The sequence below is a fragment of the Dermacentor albipictus genome, unplaced genomic scaffold (genome assembly GCF_038994185.2).
Source record: "Dermacentor albipictus isolate Rhodes 1998 colony unplaced genomic scaffold, USDA_Dalb.pri_finalv2 scaffold_13, whole genome shotgun sequence".
Classification (NCBI taxonomy): domain Eukaryota; kingdom Metazoa; phylum Arthropoda; class Arachnida; order Ixodida; family Ixodidae; genus Dermacentor; species Dermacentor albipictus.
In genome coordinates, this window is record NW_027225567.1 from 15,158,101 (window position 1) to 15,166,315 (window position 8,215).

An 8,215-nucleotide genomic window follows, 5' to 3' on the forward strand; every position below is an offset into this window, starting at 1 on the left:
CCACTTTTTGCATGACGAAAATCAGCAACTTGTGGAGTTGGGGGCCCGTTAGCCCTTTTGTAAAATAGTAGGCAACTGGAATCCGAAACTTTGTTGTCAGTCCACTGATGACAAAGCACAGGAGCGAATTGGCTAAGACAAGGTCACCGTTTTGCTCTTCCACCCCGATGTCTACTTGTCCAACAAAGCAGTCACGTTGCTTGTTGTATTGCAACTTCTGCTTTACCCTCATCTCGTCAACGATGAGTGAGCAGACCTTTGATTGCGGTTTGTCAAAGTTTTCGGCTTCACATATCAGCCGAGCTTCCACCAGTTTGCTGAAGCCGGTCTCACCACTTGTAGTTCCAATATAGTTGGTTAGGGTCTTTCGGTCTGGAAGCTTCAAAAGCATCTCCCCTCGAATATGTTCATAGGCTTTCGTTGATAAATGCCTCAGCACCACACAACGTCGAGTAGTTTCTTCAGACCAGGTAGGCCTTTTTTTTGTAATTGGTAATTTGGTCCACGAGAAACAATGCTGAAGCCTCTTTCTCTGCTGCTCTTTCTCTAATGTAGGAAACGTCTGCAGTCAAAGAGTCCTCCTGTAGTTTCTTGAGCTCCTCTTTGTACTTGTCAATTGTCTGATGTAGTCTCAGTATCTGGCTCCTCAGATCTCTTTCTTTTCTCTTCCATTTGGCCTTTTCGGTAGAGAGCAAAGCAGAGGCCGAATGGCTGTCGACCTGGACACTTTTGTCGCATGAGGCAGCCTGGTCAGCCCTGTGCACGCATTCATTCTGGCACTGTAGACCATGATGGTCTCTTGTTTCGCAGGTAGCGCTTGTAGTATCCATCGGCTCCGATTCTTCAGCTTCGGGACCTGTTGTTGCCTGTGTTGCACATGACAGCGGTCGCGAGGCAGCATGGCTACTGGTGCAATCATTCGTTGACTGTTCGTTCACAGCACGGTCACGTTTAGTGATACTTGCCATGCTTCGTTTAATTGTTGCCTTCGGCTGCAAACGTGAAGGGTAGTCTGCAAAGACGGACGGAACTGCATCCTTCTTGAGCCGCCGTTTTTTTCCTTCTATGAAGTCTTCTGTTCTGAAATGGCGGCTGCATACTCTAGTGTAGTTTGAAGTTGTATTAGGCGACCAATCACCCCGCCTAATTACTGCAAGCCACCTCTCTCGTATACCAGCGGCAGCTGGTATTTCGTGGAACGACAGCCCGACAGTCTTTTTCTTTCCGTTCGATTTGCACAATGGTACGCAACAGTAAGACATACTGAGGCATAGGGAACACGTGCTTACAAAATCCTGAAAGAAGAACAATACGAATTCAAAGTTTCGCAGTGTTAGCGCGGCCGGACAGGCTGCATGTGCAACACGTGCGTGCAAAAGCCTGAGAAAAAAGAAAACGGATACTATGAAATACGAATGCAAGTTTCGCATTGTCAGCGCGACCGGACAGAGTGCATGCAGAATACGTACCTGCAAAAGCCTGAGAAAAATCGGAAATGCAATCAAACGCGGATGCAAACACGAATTCGTCTGCTTCGTACTGCGCGCGGCCCGTCAGCGCCAGCTTACTATCCTACTCACACAGCGCCGCCACGCGGCGGCGGCGACGCGGGCGCCCGACGGCCTGGGGAGAGCGTTCGCCCAGGCACTGAAAAAATAGAGGAGGCACTGTGTTAGCGTGCCACTGCTCGTCCACTATGCACCGGCATGTCTGTTGGGAGTAGCATCGAAGCACCGGCAACTTGGAGGGCGCTTTTCGACCGCGTCGGGCCGTTCAAAAGGTGAGTAACCGTGCTTGCTAACAACACATGTGTTGTGCGTGCTTCTCGTGTGGGCATAGGGTGCCTTGCGAACGTAGAAAAGTGAACTCCCACGACAACTGTGAAACCTATGCCGATGCTAGCTGGGTGTCAGAGTTTAGTTGCGCGAATTTATTGCCATAATGCAGAATTGAAAATCTTGATAAGCGTTTTCTTCTGATGAGAAAGATTACGTTCGGAAATAATCGTGTTCATCATGCGCGCTTGTGCGTGAGCTCCCGCTTTTCTGCTGAAGTCGCATGATAACGACTCATGTACCTATTGACCGATTCTTACTGCTATGACGTTTCTTCGCTTATAAATGATTCGACGTTGTAGATAATCTCTGCTTACAAGGTTTTCGATTTACGAGCAGTATTAGGGAAAAAAAATGTAAGCAATCACAGCGTGCTACTGGTACAGGTTTGTTTTGAAGGGGTGTTGCCATAACTTTGACGTAAGTAAACATTACAAGGGATAGTTACTTAAAGTCATGAAAGAAACTCTAGAATCGTTATGTAAACAAACATTCATGTAATGCGCTGCTGCTCCTGCGTGTGAAATTTTGCCTTGTTGAAGGGGTCCCTGTTATCGTGACATTCATCACTGACTTCGACTTTGTGCTCTGTTGCCACCCTGCACCAGTGCAGGCATTGTTTTCGTGACTGTTTTTACATGCTCCTTGCATGTGTTGACGATGTGATGGTCTTATTCTGCCTCAGCTATAAGTTAACACAGAATTCTCTTTGTAGTGGTGAAGCCGTGACCCACAACAGTGTCCACATAACCCGTGGCCATGGCTGCAGCAACACGGCGAGTAATCTGGATGGATATGTCAGGTATGCTTTAAGTGTACGTGTTCGCAGAAGTAGGATCTCGGTATCATTAGTGGATAAGTGTATCGACATATTACTTAATGCATCTTGCTAAATAGGCTGAATAATTCTGCAACATCATTCCACTTGCTGCTTATTTGTGTTTGTAGATATTACGCACACGTTATCTTGTTCTGTTAAAACTACACGTCGCATGTCCTGACGTTTAGTATTTTTCTCGCATCAATTGCTTGGCTGCAAGTCCATTTTATTTTTGCCTATTACACAGTATGTTTCTTTTTATCTTGGTTTTATTTGTTTGGAACTGTTTCTTCTGCTGTAGCTTATATTTCCCTGTTTTTCTTTCTGCTTATGATACACACATGTGCTGTTTTTGTCCATGTAAGAATTCGAAGTGTAGTGTGCCATATATGTCACAGGTCTAAGCACGCAGTGTGCCTACCATTGTTTAACATTGATATTTACAATCATGTCTGTCTTGTTCTCAGAATAACTGTCACTGGCAAATACACATTTGATGAACTAGAATTTCTTGAAATGAAATAGGAAGGCCAGTATTCATTGTGCTGCAGTTACTTAAGTAGTGAGGTGTTTTCTGGTAAGCTTTCTATTTTTTCTCTCACTTTCTTCGTATTCTTTTCTTTGCAAGCTGCCCGTATTCATGCTGGTAGGCATTGTAGCAGTTGTGAGTGTGTCTACTGCAGCAATGTCACAGCTAGTTTGCACACACTACAGGATGCCAACAGATACCTATCACTGTTTTTGTGCATTTCTGAGAACCAGCTGTGTCCACTCGGCAAAACTTGTAGTGTCCATTTGAATTTGCCAATCAGTTCATGTAACATTTCAGGACAAAATTTACGCAGTGAGAGAAGGGAGACTATGCAACATGACCTTGGCTAACAACTGACTGTTTAAGTTGTTGGAAGGACGAACAAAAATAGCACTGGATGTGCACTTGTGTTGTGCACCAGTTAATTTGAGAGGGATGGCAGAAGTTATAATTCAAAAATCATAATCATAATAAAATCATGGTAAATGGTGTCTGCATAAAAAGAAGTAAGTAAATAGGCACAGACTAATTTCTATCCCTTGTAATCTACAAAGGATGCCTTTCTTCATGCATTGATAATAGGGGCTGGCTCACACTTATTGTTATTTATGTGGTGTGCCTGACTGATTTCTTTTGCCAATTTTCAGCCATGGGTGAAAACACATAAACAATCCTAATCTGGCCTGAAGCCCCATTGCGGATATGTGTGGCCAAGTCGGACGAGCATACTGGTCTTTTGAATGAAATATGGTGATCTCACGGGTACATATTTAGGCACCAGCCAGTCTGCACTATGTACATTTGACCACATGTGAAAGGAATACAGTACAGTGCCTCTGACACGCACTGGACAAATTTGGTGCTACCTTTAACCAAGCAAGCCTCGCTTGCCTCCTTGCATTTCTCGATTCAATTTTCAATTCAATCAGTTCATGTAACTTTTGAGGACAAAATTTGCGCAGCGAGGGAAGGGAGACCATACAACATGACTGTTGTGCATATGCTGCCTAATTTATTTTTGCTGAAAATATACGTGCATTGCAGTCCACAAGTGAATTGACAAAGGCACCCAGGCATTGAAGGCTTGCTTAGTTAAAAATACCCAAAATTTGTCTCGTATCTTTCAGGGTTAATGTAGGCTACTCTTTTGATCACGTGCATATTTGGTCGAATGTACATCGGGCACGCTGACTAGCCGGTGCCTCAGCATGCGCCTAGGAGAGCACCATAATTCACTCAAAGAACCAGTGTGCTCGTCTTATTTGACCATGCATTGACACGACAAGCTGTGCACGGGATTTAGCTTGTTTATCTGTTTCGTTCGCCTATGGCAACCGACTGATACAACAAAATCAGTGAGGAATACCACAGCCAAAAATGGGACGTGTGTCAGTCGACGCTCATTATGATTGCATGACAAAGAGGAATACTCTCTAATGACGTGGCATAGCAACCACCATGCTTATTTATTAAATTATTTTTATGCAAGCTTGTTTATCATGCTTCTACGCATTTGTTTTTCAACTTGTGCCCTCCCTCTGAAAGCAGTGCTCAGGTGTAAATGATAAAAAAACCCAGACATGGTGTGGTGTATTTCTTGAATGGGATATATGCCATCATTCAGGAGGCCAACACATGCATGACATAGTAGGCTTGGAATGTATGAGAACTGTGCCCGTAGCTGATGCAAATATTCTATAACAACTGGCACTTGGATGTCTCTGGGATGCATTGGGTTGCCCATACACAAACACTCTTACGCTCATTTCCATGCCAAGTAATTAGTGAGAATTTCTCATTCACGCTAGCAATCCACAGACACTGCTGTCCTTTGTCAAGTGGAAACCGATATAGCTGAAGTAGTTCACGACGTGTACACACGCCACAGCTGATCCATGTTGCACATTTGTACAGCCAAGAGCAATTTCTGCTTACTGTAGTTACTGCTGCACCCAAAGGCCACACAGTGGTTCCTCAACTTTGTGTGAACCGACACCACATAAATTTTTTCGCAGAACTAGCTATAACGTCTCCAGACCGTTCTGCAGCAAGTGATACAGCGTGTATTTCTGTGGTTGATTGCCAAGTTTTGTTAATTTTGTCCTTTCTACCATGCAGGGTACACATGCACTTACTTCAAGATGACGACACTCCACCTCAAGAACTGCCTCTCCTCAGTGATAAGTAGCGAGATTAAATGAAAGGAAGATATCACATCTGTAACCAGGCTGATACTGTGTTTTCCTTTCATTTAACCTCCTTCTGCATTTAAGGAAGCATTGATATGCCCAATAAATGTTTTTGTTAAATTTCTTTTGTTGAGTAATGTCTAACATGCAGCATATGTAGGGCCCATGTACATGTCAGAAGTGCCGCATCTTCACTGGACATACATGCATACAGGCTGCATATATATAGCACCAAAGATAGTCACGCACAGGTAACATATTTAAATAAGGTCTGACTGCCATTGGGACACATGAGAAAATGTTACCACACGTGGTGGCCAATTTGTTATAGGAGTAATACGAGCACCGGCAGTCTAATGTATAAGCTCATTAGAGATTCATTAGGAAGACGTGAGAAAGTCACAAGAGAACTGCTTTGGAGTGCACATTAGGAAGACATTTCATGCTCACAAGAAAAGCACTCGTCAAGAATTCTACAGAAAGACGGTGGCCAATATGTTATAGAATGACATTAGGAATACATCAGAAAATTCCAAAGAAACTCGTCAGAAAATCTAATGGCTGTGATGTCAAAACTCGTCAGACTTTCATGTGAAACTCATCTCATATTTTCATAAGGGGTAAGTCGAGCACGGGCAAGCTGGCGTGCATGGTCGGCGAGGGCGATGGCGTCGCGCGCATACTCGCTTGTTGAGACCGCAGCAGGAGGAAGTGCCGTGTCTAGGGGCAAGGTAGGTTCGCGACCGTACAGTAGGTAAAAGCACCTGCCGTGATTTATCGCTCACGGTCAACGCCGCAAACGCCGACGCCGACGCCGACGACACCGGCTTTTCTGCGACACGAGCTCCTTAACGCTATCGCGTTAAAAGGGAGAAAATCCGGCGGTGTCGTGCCGGGAAGAATTGTACGCAAATGTTACGTAAGGAAGGGCAATGTCCCAGTCGTGGTGGTCCTTGGAAACGTACTTGGCCAGCATATCGGTAAGAGTACGGTTTAACCGCTCTGTCAGGCCATTGGTTTGAGGATGGTATGAAGTAGTCAGTTTGTGTTGAATGGAACAGGAACGCACAATGTCAGCGATAACTTTCGAGAGGAAGTTTCGACCACGGTCAGTAAGCAGCTGTCGCGGGGCGCCATGAAGCAAGATAATGTCACGCAAGAGAAAGTCCGCGACGTCAGTGGCGCAGCTGGTAGGGAGAGCCCGAGTGATAGCGTATCGGGTGGCGTAATCAGTCGCGACGGCTACCCATTTGTTCCCAGAGGATGACGTGGGAAAGGGACCGAGCAGGTCTAATCCAACACGAAAGAACGGTTCCACAGGGACGGTGATCGGCTGGAGATGACCGGCAGGTAGCACCTGAGGTGTCTTCCGACGCTGGCAGGGATCACAGGCAGCAACATAGCGTCGAACGGAGCGAGCGAGACCAGGCCAATAGAAGCGGCGGCGGACGCGGTCGTACGTGCGGGTTACCCCAAGATGTCCTGCAGTGGGTGCGTCATGCATCTCAAAGAGCACAGTCTGTCGTAGATGTTGTGGCACGACAAGAAGAAGATCAGGGCCATCAGGGAGGAAGCTCCGTCGGTACAGAATGCCGCCCTGGAGGACATATCGGCGAACGGATGCGTCGGTAGGTGTAGAGCGCAGACGCTCGATGAGTACTCGCAGCGATAGGTCTCGGTACTGCTCATCGGCGATGTTAGCGAAGGCAGACACAGAGAAAATGCCGTCGGCGGTACTACTGTCGGCGTCGTCAGGCTCGTCTACCGGGTAGCGAGACAGGCAGTCAGCGTCCTTGTGTAGTCGGCCAGATTTGTAGGTGACAGAGAACGAATATTCTTGGAGGCGTAAGGCCCAGCGACCAAGTCTTCCTGAAGGGTCTTTCAATGAGCATAACCAACAAAGCGCGTGATGGTCTGTGACAACGGAAAAGGATCGGCCATATAAGTATGGGCGGAATTTCGCAACCGCCCAAACTAGGGCCAGACACTCACACTCAGTGATGGAATAGTTGCGCTCCGCGGGTGAGAGAAGCCTGCTGGCGTAAGCGATAACACTGTCGTGGCCACGCTGGCGTTGTGCCAGTACTGCTCCAATTCCGTGACCGCTGGCATCAGTACGGACTTCGGTAGGCGCAGAAGGATCGAAATGGGCCAGAACGGGAGGCGTTGTGAGAAGGTCGATTAGATGAGAGAATGCAGAGGCCTCGTTATCGCCCCACTGGAAAGGAGCGTCTTTTTTCAAAAGGTCGGTTAGTGGTCGTGCTATGGTGGCGAAATTCCTCACGAAACGGCGGAAGTACGAACAAAGGCCGATGAAGCTGCGCACATCCTTGACACACTTCGGAACAGGGAAGTGCGCAACAGCATGGATCTTGCCTGGGTCAGGTTGCACTCCGTTCGCGTCAACGAGATGTCCAAGGACGGTAATCTGGCGACGGCCGAATTGGCACTTCGATGCATTGAGTTGCAGACCGGCTCGCCGAAAAACGTCCAGGACTGCTGAGAGGCGCTCGAGGTGCGTAGCGAACGTTGGGGAGAATACGATAACGTCGTCCAAGTAGCACAAGCACGTGGACCATTTGAAACCGTGAAGAAGGGAGTCCATCATGCGTTCAAAAGTGGCAGGAGCGTTACATAGGCCGAACGGCATCACCTTGAATTGATAAAGACCGTCGGGTGTTACAAAGGCAGTCTTCTCGCGGTCGAGATCGTCCACGGCAATCTGCCAATAGCCGGAGCGAAGGTCAATAGAGGAGAAATAGCGAGCACCGTGGAGGCAGTCAAGGGCGTCATCAATCCGAGGTAGGGGATACACGTCCTTTTTGGTAACCCTGTTAAG

General features: G+C 47.0%; 1 long non-coding RNA gene across 1 annotated transcript; it reads left to right on the top strand.

The window, feature by feature from the left end:
- The first annotated feature begins 1,675 nt into the window (after positions 1 to 1,675).
- LOC139051653 (uncharacterized) lies at positions 1,676 to 5,501 on the top strand. Its single transcript, XR_011509481.1, has 3 exons — positions 1,676 to 1,780; positions 2,551 to 2,637; positions 5,306 to 5,501. It is a non-coding gene; the product is annotated as an uncharacterized lncRNA (long non-coding RNA).
- The last annotated feature ends 2,714 nt before the right edge of the window (positions 5,502 to 8,215 follow it).